This window comes from Camelus dromedarius, chromosome 26 (genome assembly GCF_036321535.1).
Source record: "Camelus dromedarius isolate mCamDro1 chromosome 26, mCamDro1.pat, whole genome shotgun sequence".
Lineage (NCBI taxonomy): Eukaryota > Metazoa > Chordata > Mammalia > Artiodactyla > Camelidae > Camelus > Camelus dromedarius.
The window spans coordinates 12,764,612-12,778,551 of NC_087461.1; the positions used below are offsets into that span (position 1 = coordinate 12,764,612).

The 13,940-nt window shown below is 39.4% G+C and overlaps 1 protein-coding gene across 6 annotated transcripts in view; it reads left to right on the forward strand.

Annotated features, from left to right (window-relative positions):
• Positions 1 to 13,940, forward strand: part of CACNB2 (calcium voltage-gated channel auxiliary subunit beta 2) — a 347,650-nt gene that overhangs the window by 9,981 nt on the left and 323,729 nt on the right. The window lies entirely within an intron of this gene.

The window sequence follows — 13,940 nt, forward strand, 5'->3', positions numbered from 1 at the left end:
ACTTATTTTTAGTTGAAGTGAAAATTGCACCGTTTGATGTCATAATGAATATATTACAATTTTAAGTGAGACTGTATGAGTAATAATTACCCTGTTTCCTGGCAAGTTGGGGAAAGACAAATGCAGAATTCATTACAAAGGATTTCTTCATAACAGAATGCGTGAACTCTGGCAGAAGTGATTACAGGTTTGGGAGTTTTGGGGCGGAGGTAGGGAGGCAGGCGATGGGCATCTGTATCGCCAACTGTGAAGTCGACATACTGGTGTTCCTCCACTTTGAGTTTTCTTCTGCCCACTTTGGGCTGGGCTTCTGAAAGAGAAGATTGTCCCTGGTCCTGAACCGGCTGAGGCTACTCTGGTTAAATAGTGCACATGGTGTCTTGGAGACAGAAGCTGCCTTTGGAGAAACAGCCTTCATTTCTGTTAAGGGGTGGAGTGTCCCTGCCCAGGAATTTGGAGCTGCCCCCTAAGCAGTGTCAGGATCCCCAGCATAGAAACACTCTTACACACAGCAAGAGAAAGGACTTTAATTCCCAGAGGAAGAGGATAGGCAGCCAGACCTCTAAGGATGATGGGGCACAGGTGGAGACTAATGTCTCATCCTGTCCGCTGTAGGTGAGCAAGTGTCTTCATCTAATGCATCTCAGTGGGGAGGAAACTGGTGGGGAGCATGCTCAGGAGAGCCTGTTTTCCTGCCTGAAGGACCACTACCTTCTGATCAGCTCCTGTCAGTGGCAGCTCACTCCCCAAAACAATGGTTGTCAACTGGAAGAGCAGCTCCATTTCTGTTGAAAAGGATGCTATTTTCCCCACTGTTTTGGGGGTCCTTTCCCCACGTCTCTCTCCCACCGCTGGTTAGCGGCAGTTCAGCTTAACCTTGTTTACCTGTTGCATCCGTGGGGATTTTGTTCTTGGCTGGTGGCTGCTTCCTTCCACTTTGCTGACACAGACAAAGGATGGTCTGTCTCCAACCTTCAGTCCCTTCCTTGCGGTGTCAAGGGTGCCAGTGACATGTCTGAGTTACTTACAGGCAACTGGAGAAACTTCGGTTCTGGTCTCTGCCGGTTGGGAATTGTTCTGGTTGCAGGAAGTTAGAAACAGGTAGTTGGTTGAGAAGGAGCGGAGGTTTTTTGTTTTTTGGTGGTTTTTTTTTTTTTTTTTTTTTTTTTTTTTTTTTTTGGCTAAGAAACATTTCAAAAGAGAAGGGAAGATGAAGCCAAGTGCATCGCTGCTGTGGAGCCATGTTCTGACTGTGTCAGAGAAGCTGGGATGGGAGTGGGGGCGATCCGTGTATGTGTTGGCCTGATGTTGTCGTGGGCAAAACTCAGATGTCACAGTCCTGAGTCTGAGCGAAGAGCCTTAAGAGAGAGTGACTTAGCTTGGGGGAGTCTCTTACAGGAAAGTCACCCAAGGCCTTTTCCCATTTTAAGCATCCTTGTTTATTCTACCTCTGGGACCAGGAGACAGAGACCGGGAAGCCAGGATCCACAACTCAGAGTTATCATCGCAGGGCTGAGCCCTGGGGGACCTGAAGCAGAAACAAATAAGCTTCTCAGGATGCCTGGTAGCTGCAGTAAAGCCACATGAAACGACACGCAGCTTGTCAGAATCGCATGGAAAGAAAAATTGCAATGTTTCGAGTGAGCAAGATATTGTGAATAGAAATAAATAGTATAGAGCCCATTGTTGCTCACTTTGGCTCTGTGAAAATGTTTCTGAAAAGCAATCACCAGACCCCATTTTCCAGGTGTCTCTTTGACTGTGAATTCCCCATCGTGGAGTTTTGATAACTTACTTCATAAGGTTAGGCGGGGTTGCTAGACTGTATGTAAACTAAGTGGGATTTTTTTTTCCTCGTGGTAACTTCCTTCGGACATTGCATTCTTGGTGATGTATGAGATTATGTGCTTGAAACACAGTTATAAAGAAAGCTATGAGATGACTTACTGGAAATGTTGATCTATATTGCCAAAACATATGTGAGCATGTAAGAAGACAAAAAAGAGCAATCTCTCCTCAAAGTCTGTCTTCTTGAAAGAACCCCCCAACTCCTTGACTCTCGGGATGAGGTGTTCACTATGGCATGGATTTGGGGTTACGATTACATCGCAGACCCACAAGTGTCAGCTTGCTTCTATCACAGAAGGAAAACCAGTGTCTTTGGCAAGAATGCTGAGTTAAACACTCTATTTTTCCTTTCATAATTTTATCTTGAGTCTGTTAGAACCACTTTCATATTTTGGTATCATTTGAAAATAAGCAAAAGCCACCATGGCATAGCTCAATATTTGACAGATTATGGTTTCATCGGAGGATTTGCAGAAATGCATATGGGATAGTAACAATAAGTATATGTTAGATTAAATAGTTTGAAAGCATTCCTTTTGAATGTTTTCTTTTTTATCATAAGTAGATATTTTGTTAAACAAGTGATGTGTATCAGTATATATTACTTGTTTGTGATTAGGGCATATATATAATTGATATGGAAAACGTGTTTGGTCAATATAACTGGACTCTATTAAAAATATCTTATAATTAGATTTTATTCCTGCCCTTGAATTAAAAATAATTTCCATATAATTTTGAAAACCCTTCAACTTATACTTTCACAAACTGTATATTATTTATAAAGACTTTTTAAACTATTTGGGAAACACTTGGTACTTTCAGGTAGTCTTAATAATGATGAGATTTAAATATTTTAGAGGTTGAAAGTGTGAAATTTTTACATAAAGAAAAAGGAATAGAAGCTTTGTTTATTTTCATTTATTTATTTTTATAACATTTTTTATTGATTTATAATCATTTTACAATGTTGTGTCAAATTGCAGTGTAGAGCACAATTTTTCAGTTATACATGAACATACATATATTCATTGTCACATTTTTTTTCACTGTGAGCTACCATAAGATCTTGTATATATTTCCCTGTGCTATACAGTATCATCTTGTTTATCTATTCTACAATTTTGAAATCCCATCTATCCCTTCCCACCCTCCACCCCCTTGGCAACCACAAGTTTGTATTCCATGTCTATGAGTCTTTCTGTTTTGTATTTATGCTTTGTTTGTTTTTTAGATTCCACATATGAGTGATCTCATATGGTATTTTTCTTTCTCTTTCTGGCTCACTTCACTTAGAATGACATTCTCCAGGAGCATCCATGTTGCTGTAAATGGTGTTATGTTGTTGGTTTTTATGGCTGAGTAGTATTCCATTGTATAAATATACCACATCTTCTTTATCCAGTCATCCATTGATGGACATTTAGGCTGTCTCCATGTCTTGTCTATTGTAAATAGTGTTGCTATGAACTTACAAGCTTTTGCACAGCAGAGGAAACCATAGTAAAACAAAAAGACAACCTACAGAATGGGAGAAAATCTTTGCAAATGAAACTGACAAAGGCTTGATCTCCAGAATATATAAGGAGCTCATACGACTTAATAAGAAACAACCAAACAACCCAATCCAAAAATGGGCAAAAGACCTAAGCAAGCAATTCTCCAAGGAAGACATACAAATGATCAATAGGCACATGAAAAAATGCTCAGTATCACTAATTACCAGAGAAATGCAAATCAAAACTACAATGAGGTATCACCTCCCACCAGTCAGAATGGCCATCATTCAAAAATCCACAATAAACTTTTATTTTTTTAATAACCAAGAGAGTGTCAAAGATTTTGGATTGAATTGTGAACCCTCCCCCAAATTCATATGTTGAAGCCCTAACCCTCAATGTAAATGTATTTGGAGATGAGATCTATAAAGAGGTAGTTAAGGTTAAATGAGGTCATAAGAGTGGGGCCCTAATCTGATAGGACCAGTGTCCCTATAAAAGAAAGACACCAACAATGTGTATGCACAGAAAAAAAGGCCACTGAGAGGACAGAGGGAGACAACAGATGTCTGCAAGCCGAGGAGAGAGGTCTCACCAGGCAGCAGCCCTACCAGCACCATGGCCTTGGACTGCAGCCTCCTGACCCTGAGAAAATAAATTTCCATTATTCTGTTATGGCAGCCCTCATAGACTAATACAGATGCAGAGATATGTTTACCACTGGGCTTGAAAGTAGGCCTGTTTTTTCTTTTAACTTTTAAAGTAAACATTCTTACTGATACGTGTCAAATATGCTGAAAAACGTGCAGATCATCAGTACTCAGTCTGAGGAGATTTCACAAAGTAAACACACCTGCATAACCACCACCAGGGAAAGATATATTACCAGCACCAGAGATGTTCCCTTTGACCCTTGCCCATCGCTACTCCCTCTTTCTTCACTAAAGGTAATCAACCACTGTCCTTACCACTGATACCATAAATTTACTTGGCCTTTTTTGGGGGGTAGTGGGTGGTATATAAATGGAATCGTTTTGTGTCTGAATTCTTTCACTCAGCCTTGCCATTGTCATATTCATCTGTGCTGTATGTTTCAGTAACTGGTAAATTTTCTTTGCTGGATGGCGTTCCACTATGTGAACACACCACAGTTGACTGAGTCACTCTACTGTTGCTAGGCATTGAGTTGTTTCCAGTTGGGGTTATTGACAGTATCACGGCAACATGTGTCCTGTGTCTACTTTGTTGGACACACGAATGCATTCTTGTTAAATAAACAGAGTAGAATGCTGGGTCATAGGTTCAAGGTAAGTAAATACTGTGAAACACTTTTTCAAAGTGGTGAACCAGTCTGTACTCCCTTAGGAAGTGGAGAATGGTGTTAGTTGCTTTATATCCTTGTCAACACTTGGTATTGTCTATGGTTTTTCATTTCAGTCCTTCTTATGATCACATAGTGGTAGTTCTTTGTAGTACTAGTATTAATTTATCTGATAACTAAGTCACAGTTAACCTGTGGCTGGATCTAGGGAGCATTGTGTAATATATATTTGATATATATATACACACACACACACATACACACACACACACACACACACAAAATATATAAAATACATAAATATATAAAATATATAAATTTAGAATCAGAAAGATCTTATGATAGAAGAGCATTTTATTACTCTCTGTGGTAAAGAGCCCATTAGCCTTTGTAATTAAGCCAGTGGGCATTTGATGAAAATTATAATGATTGGTTGGAATATGTTGAAACATACTGGAATACATTAGAGAGGAAGCATGAAGGCTGCAGTGAAATGTAAAAGACATGGTTTTCTTTCTTTCCAAACTTTCAGTTGTGTATTTCTAGCCATCATTTGTTTGTAGGGCTCTGCCTAATTCTTTCAGAATATTCATTAGTCTTAAGGAAAACTTGCTTTTAGATACATTTCTGCTTTAGGTCCTAAAGCAGGATAACAGCTGCTGTAAAAAGAACTTCTGTATTCTAGATGAAGGTTCCATTTTGTTAGTTGACCAGTTCCCAGTAAGCTAACCAACGAACCCATCTTCTGGTCCTTCACACCATCAACCTATTTGAAGTCAGCGATGTTTCAGAGATGGGAATTAGAGGATGATTTCCCTCGTGATCTTGGTTAATTTCCCCCAGGACATGGTTTCCTTGCTGGAGCTTGGGGGAGGGGCTGAGTCCCGATGAGTGAGTGTCGCATCGTGGCCACCGTCCGCCAGGGTTGTTGATGCATGTGGCAGATATTAGAGGAGCTGCCCACAGCCATGGAATACAAGGATTCAACTCTGTATAAGCTTGTTGCAAAGTCACAGCCTGGCTCACCTTGTATGTCAAATATTTCAAAGACAGAACTTGTTCCCCCTTGCAGTTTCTGAAAACATTAGTTGGAAGGAAAGTTAATTATGGTTTATCTGTTTGCTTTGTAAGTCTCATTCCTTTATGTTGTGGTTAAAATGTTACCTCTGTGCAACACAGGCTTACTATATTCTGAAATTTCCATAGCTCTCTTTTATGTAAATGATGACATTAGGAGATTTATTTCAAACGTTTTTCTTCGAGAAGCAGGGTAGTGATAAGGGCCTGGACTCAGAAGCCAGTCTGGGTCTGAATTCTGCCTCTGCCACTTATTAGGTGGCTTTTGGACAAGTGGCTGAATCTTTCTGCACCTTCACCTCCGCACCATCATCTGGGAAGTCATGGCTGCCTCAAAGGTTGGTTGTAAGGATTTGCTTGAGTTAAAACTTGTAAATGGCTTCAAACTGTATCTGCTATCCAGTAAATACTATTTAAGAGTTTATTATTACTTATAAAATATTATTGCCTATTCAGAAAATTAGTTAAAACCTGAATAATAATAATGTTTATTGACTGTTTACTGTGTATCCCGTCTGTATCTCCATTTTACAGACAGGGAAATTGAGGCACAGAGAGATCAAGTAACTTGTCCACAGTCACATGACAAGGAATGGAGTCAGAATTCGAATCCAGGGGGCTGACTCCAGATCCTTGCTTTTGTTGGTTATGCTGCACTTGGATATAAATGAAAATCAGTTTCAAGTATATAATTCTTTCAGCTTAGGAAGATTTGTAGAAAGATCCACCTACCTGTGTTGAACGCATGCAAAGTTACTTTAACTTTCTTCCTTATATGAAGGTGAGGATGTCTTTAGCATTGTAAATTTTCCCTAGAATCATGATTTAAGGAAAAAGAAACAACAACAAGCATCATTCCTTTACTTCTTTCATCAAAAATTGCCCAGATTCCTAGCTGGTGTCACCATTTTGGTGTATCCCATCACTTTTACTGCTCATGAGAAATAGAGAACTTTTAATTGGAGGGGGGTTGATTTTTTCCTTCCTCCCAAGAAATTCAAAGAAACACACTCTTTGGAATTGTGAAAGTCCTTTTTGTTCTGTTCATTCTTTCTTTCTTTCTTTCTCTCCCCCCTCCCTCTCTCCCTCTCTCTCTTTCTTTCTCTTCCTTCCTTCCTTCAATAAACTTGGATGTGAACTCAAGTCTGAGTCACCTGCACCACCATGCTGGTTGGTTCCGAGGTTTGACTGAGGCTGATACAGAAATCATCCTTATTGTGAATCTGGGGAAAGCTAGGCACAAAAACAGTACCTAGTTTTAACATCAAGCCCCCTTTTGAAATGGTTTTTCAGTTGATTAGGGCTTACACTTTGTAAATAGGTGCTTTAATTTTAATTTATTAAGGGGTGGAAAGTGTTAAACATGGCTTAAACACAGCATCATTAGAATTAATGAAGATTCTTGTTCAAATTATTCATGTACTAAAAGGTATTTAATACATAAAGCTGTGGTTATCTGGGGATTTATTATTGAGATAGTTGAGGTATCCAGGCTGCCTTTGATTGTGGTATAAACTCTTTGTACCCTTTGGCTATGTGCTGTGAACAGACCCAGGAATAAGAGAACTTCATTTATCATCATGATAAACCTGGAAAGGCTATAGTTCTTAAAATCCTTTGCATTTAGTGCCTTGCAGAAATTTACAGTTGATTAAGATAATTAAGTTTTCATGTAATTTTAGCTCTTTTCTCCCAACTTCATCAAAAGAAAGGGGGAAAAAAATCTGTGAGGTCTGTTGTCAAAGATGGAGAGGAAGGGAGAAGAGGAGAGAACTGGCCATTTATATTACAGCCAGGACCTCAGCAAGTAAATTAATTTACTGGAAGAAAAATAGGAGGCCAGGAGTAGCGAGGCCCGCCTGGCATTGAAAGATAGAACATTTGTACTGTTCTTTTCAGGGGATTGTGCAAGAACTGCTAACTGTATAAATTCTTTGGTGCTGCCAAGGTCAGGGGAAACTATGTACATGTGCAAGTAAGCACTGGTCATCACAGTTAAAGCAGCTCATGGGGGGCAGAGAGGGCAGGATTAGTAACTGCTTATTCAGCCCCGCAACTTTCCCCTTTTCCTCTCCTCCCCTCGTCTCTCTTTCTTTTTTTTTTTTTTTTAAATTCCGTCCTTTTCTTAAAGACGTGTTCTCCCTGACTATGCTTATGTACCTGGCAGTATTCCTAAGATGAACACCAAATGCTTAAGGGGATGCCTGCCAGTTGGCTTTATTTTGATGATACCACAATGTGGCAATGTTCATCTAGGGTACCTGTCAGTTGAGCTCTACTATATGCTGTGCCATGTATGGCCGGGACTCACCAATAAAAAAGTTATTTTACTGATAATTTTGATAGGTCACCCCGTGGTACCAACTGGAGTCCTTTGTGCAGAGAGTTGAGCCTAAATAACTCATTTTGGACTTTGTAAGCGCCTTTTTGGTGTGTGGGGGAAGGGGGCTTGGGGAGGGGGTTGTTGATGGGGAAGAACTTTGCAACTGACCTGGGATTTTGCTCACCAATGTATATTGTGTTGTAAGGAAACAATCCTGTGGTGTCTAAGGGCTTACAGGATACAAATCAGGATGACAAAATGGAATGAACCAAACTTTTGACAGAAGGTTGTATGACACGTTCAGAACATGGTATTCTAAACAAATTCCATCGCCTTCCAGAACCCTGTTCTTGGGGCTGCTTTTTTGGACCTTTTCTTCGTTCAGATTGGCTTTAAGTACAGATGATTAATCACAGAGGCACACAGTCTATTTTTTTTTTAGTTTTGTTTTGCAAAAGGCAGATTAAACTGTGATAATGATTACAGACTCCAGGCCTGCGTAGATATGTTTAAGGTTGGATAAATCTTTCAGCCTTTAAATGCTGGCTTGTTGCCGTGTTATGCTGTATTCGTCACAAACACAACTATAAATAATAAAGTGGGAGATTTATTGCCACTATGACTCCCTGTAAATGTCTTTCTATCTTATTCGGCACTCATTTAGATTTTGTGAATGGCAGAATGTGTTCTGAGTCCTCTTGAGAACTCTTCTTAAATATATCAGTATAAAAATACTGAGCTCTTCAATGAAGTCCATTGTTCTTTTTAGGGTATATACCTATATATTACTGAGAATGTTTCATTTTTTTCTTTCAGTAGACATAAATACTTTAGAAAGCATTTTTTTAAAGTTAGATTTTGTACTTCAACATATACTTAGCTTTAACCTGTCTTTTTTTGAACATAATTTTTGTGGGAGAACATGAGCATGGTTTTATACAAAATCTTTCTCATTTTCAGATTGTTTTTCATGTACTTGGAACACCTATCCTATAAACGAGATTCGATTAAGGTCCCTCGTTATTAAGATGATCTTGTGGATTTAACGCATTTTTTTTAATCTTTGCATATCTTTTTTCCCCTGAGATAAAAATATCACTTTACAACCCAGCATCATTTCTGCAGGTGTTTTTAGTTTCTTGGACTCTCAAATATGTTTCAAATTGTAATATAGTTTCCACTGATGTCCCCATTTTCTTCCATTTTTATTCAAATCTTCTGCTTGGCCAATCCACACAAGGTCCTAGAAGTCACAGACTGAATTAGCTGCCCTAAATTAATTGAACCCTGACAAGTGATCTAATATAGACTTATTAGTCTGGCTGAGAAAATGGAGCTCAGTGAGTTTACAATAAGTGTATGTTTCAGTTGAACCCTAAACTTTTATGAGTAATGCTGAAATGAAGATCAGTTGCTTCACTCCAGGTTAATTATTCATGTGTCTCAGGTCTTCATAGACATCGTACCCAAGATAGTAGTCTGATCCAACCAAGGCATAGTTCGCTCTGTCTTTCATAGATGTAAATATTTATCATCTTCTTTTTGCTCTTTATTGCTTCTGGAAATCATCTTGCCTGATGATTATCAGATGCTAAAGTAATCCTTTTGGAGATTTTGGCTGATGTCTCAAAAATATTTGCGATGGTTCAGTTCAACAAGGAAGTATTCCAGTTGTATCTCATCATTATTTCACATTCGTGACCAAGTGTGTGTATTTATTGCAGAGCCCTGAGATAGAGAAAAGGAACTGATCCCTCCCTCACCCTAGATCTTACTATGATATTTCCTTTCACCCCCTGCTTACTTTAGAGTTTGAAGGTAAAGGAGGGGAACAAAACCCAGGAAGATTATCACAGGAGGAGTGGGGAGCCTTGGCAGAGTCTTTCATTGACTCATAATTGGAAGAAAATGGAGTTAAAGTTCTTCAAGAAGTCTCTGTCCCCTTCCACACCACCTCACCATCTGTGTCATCCCTAGAAGACAGTCATCAAGTTTTAGAGACACATCTTGGCTTAGGGCTTTACATCTCCCTCCATATTTCCTTACGTCCTTGGCACAGGTAGAAAAGGTCCAGGTAGAAAAGGTTCCATTCCTTCTTGGACTTGACTCCTGATGGCTGGAGAGCCCAGGAGACAGCTTGACTGTTTGGACTTTTGACAAGGACACTACCTAGACTGTTCTCTCCTCTCCTCTGTCCCCTGTCTGAGTGTCTGGGCATTGTGACCTCATCAGTTCTTCTTTCCTGGAAAGTGCTATGTCCTCTGAGCCAAGGGGTCTTCTTTTTCATGTAGGCGTAACCTTGAACTTTACTCCCACTAACATGTCTTACTCCCATAGAAAGATTTGTTGATTTCTCTTTGGCTCAGGTGCTGTATCTGAAAATTGGAAAATGGCCAATGACTTAAATAAAAACAAAAACAAAACAAAACAAAACAAAACAAAACAACCCTCCTAACCAAAACAAGCAAGCAGTCTTTTCGTTTGAAAGAAAAGTAACACAGATGGTATATTCATTTGCTAGAGCTGTGGTAACAAAGCATCGCAAACTGGGTGGCTTAAAAAAACAGAAATTTATTGTCTCACAGTTCTTGAGGCTGAAAGTCTGGAATCAAGGTGTTGGCAGTGAAGGCAGGATCTGTTCCAGGCCTCTTTCCTTGGCTTGTGGGTGCCTAACTTCATGTTCACATGGTGTTCTCTCTCTTGTGTGTCTGTCTTGTGTGTCTGATGGATTAGGGCCCATCCCAATGACCTATCTCATTTTAATTTAATTACCTCTATAAAGACCCTATCTTCAGGTAAAGTCATATTCTGAGGTACTGAGCGTTAAGACGTCAACATATGAAATTGGCAGGGGCATAACCCAACCCATAGCAGATGGCAACTCTGTTATAATGAGCTTAGTATATAATTTGTTTCTTTATAACTTGAGTGCTTAATGTGTTGATGGATTTATGCTAAAAAGCATTGACTCCAAAAGGCAGTATATATTAGAAAGACAGAAAAATATCTTTTACTAGAGTATTAAAGGAGTAAAGAGGTGTATTTCCCTCATATGTGTCAATATGATTTATACAGAAATGAAACAACCATGTATTTTTTTGTAATCAACCTTATAAACTAATATCTCATTTATGAACACCCTTTATATTTTCTTTATTACATGAACGTCTATTTAGATTATTCAGTCTCTTCAGAGTATAGAATCTCTTCCTAAGACCTTGGTAACTTACACCTAAGTGACATGTCAGAGATTTATAAAATGTTGAAAAGGCATGGGGCTTTTAAATATGAAACTCATCAGTATAACAGAATCTGGCTCACACTTTAGCATATGGGTAAAATACATATTGAATTGTTGCACATCTACAGTAGAAACTTTCTTTGAACTTGGCTTCGTGACAGCCATGGATACACACATATACAAACATGTATGTAGATGTGTGTATGTATTCTGTGACTTTGAAGTTTTCCTTTTACCCCTTCCCCTCTGATATTTAAAAACAGTGCTATATGTTAAAATGCAATTATATGTGTAAATCAAATGTGTCAAGATCTGAGCTACGATTTTCAAATAATTTTTATACTTGGCATTTCTCACAGTGAATTATTGTTCATTGAGTTCTGGTGGTTGTTACCTCAAGTTTATAGACATTTAACAGCAAGAAGAGTGAAGAATTAACATCCTCACTTAATCTTTCTTTCTGACAATTACAAGGAGAGCTGGAGAAAGGAGAAAAGCCACATGATGGGTCAGAATGCCCCGCTATGGATTAGTTACTTATAAAAACAAAAACAAAAGCCAACAAAGAACATAGGTCTTCTCTTGTTGATTTATCTGATGATGTTGACTGGTTCACAAAGGTGAGAATCACACAAAAGAACATTATTTACTCTTCTCAAGGTCTTATGTCAAGTAATGTTCCGTTACTAAGCAGCATGTGTTTAAGGAGTCCAGATGAGATATCTCCATTAAAGGTTTCACAGTCAACTGTGTTGTTAGGCTCAAAGGCTGGACGTGTGCATTTTGGGAACAGTTCACAAGGTTTCAAATGCTCACTGGTGATTAAACACTGTTACTTGAAAGGGATCATGTGATCAGAATGGATCATAAGGGAAAAACTTAGGTAGAAAGCGGCTGCTAGGGAAGTAGTAAAGCAAAGCCTGACTTACTGACATCTGAATGACCATTTCTGAGCTGGAAGTATGTGTTTTAGTAGGTGAACAAAAGAAAGTTCTGTGGGAGCCCTGAGGATGTGACTTTTTTTCTGAATAGTAACAGGAGAGAGCATTTGAGCATTTATCCCCCAAAGAGTTTTTAATTGAAAAGTCCAATTTTTACAAACTAATGGGTGTAAGGTAGGCTCGAGGATGTATTGTACAACACAGTGAATGGAGCCAATATTTTGTCATAACTGTTAAATGGGAAGTAACCTTTAAAAATCATATAAACTAAAAAAGTTTTTAATAAAATAAAATTTAATTTTAACAACTTAATTTTAACTTCAAATTTTAAAATAAATTAATAATCACTTAAAATCTAAACTCCTAAGTGTACAGTGTCCTTCTGGGATGGTAAGCACCCACATGTGTAGAACCCAGGCGTGTGGAGAGATGGATGGGGGAATACAGTGGAGGCGGGGGGGGGTGTCCCAGATCCCAGAGGCCTCTGTGCAACCGTGGGTTATGCTGCAGCATCACTGGGTGGGGAAGGGTTTGGAAGAACGCACTGATGGGCTGGCTAATTGGAAAATCAATCAGCGTCAAAGAGAATATTTGAATAAAAATGATGGTCATTGCTGACATTTACTGAATGCTGGTAATATGCCAGCCACTCTGCTGAGCACTTCATTCCATCATTAGCACGGCTCACTGAGGTGGGAGCCATTCATATCCCCATTTAACAGATGATGAGTTGAGGCCTGGATAGATGAATAATGTACTCCAATTAATAGACCTTCAAAGTGCATAGTATTTATTATGTCAAATTAGTGTCCTTCTGGGAATGTTTAGGTGTTTGTTGGGCAAAGGAAAACTGGAGATGACAGTGGTGATGCTCAAGATCTGGGAGAACATGGCATGGTGGTCCTGGGTCCTTAGAACAAAGCCAGCAACTGTGACTGGGGGTGTGAGGCATGGGGTCCAGCCAGGACTCTGCCAAGAGCTGGACAAAGTGTTGGGTCCCAAAGGCTGCGGTGGTCTCTGGGTCAGCGCCGTCAGAGACTCAGGAGGGTCACCTGTTTGGTGCTGAGTAGATATGAAGGTAGATGTTCACAGTTAGGAAATCTGAGTGGAGGTTATACAGGTGTTAATTGTACCTGTCTTCTCATTTTTCTACAGGTTTGAGAAATTTCAAAATAGCTCCCAGCAAGGAGAGGCAGTAGGTTGGGTGGGAGGGCGCCTGTCCCACAGGGCACGCAGGGAAAGTCATTTCACACTCAGAGGTTCCTGAGCCCTGTCCTGCCTGCCTGCCCCTGCAGAAATGCTTCTGGGCTGCACAGAGCAGAGTTGGGAAACAGAGGCTGATTTTTCTACTGGCGACATTTTTAGAGTTTTGCCTTTTTAAAAAAATCTTTTAAGACTTCAATAAAACCTTGTACAAACACAATATAAATAGATTTTCCTCACCGTTGTCGAGTTGAAGAAGGTTAGAGGGTTTATAGCCCCAAACAGCTGCTTATCTTAATGTCATATTGTGGCTTTTTCAGTGATTTTGGGCAAACCCCTTTAAACTAGGGCTGAGAATAACAGCCATTTCCCCTCAAGCAGAAGTAGTCATTAGTGGTCGTATAAGTCGAAAATCAACCATTCTTTCTCTGCCTTGGGCCATTTGTTTGTGAGAGAGCAGTTGTTTGAGCAAATTAGGTGATTCAGT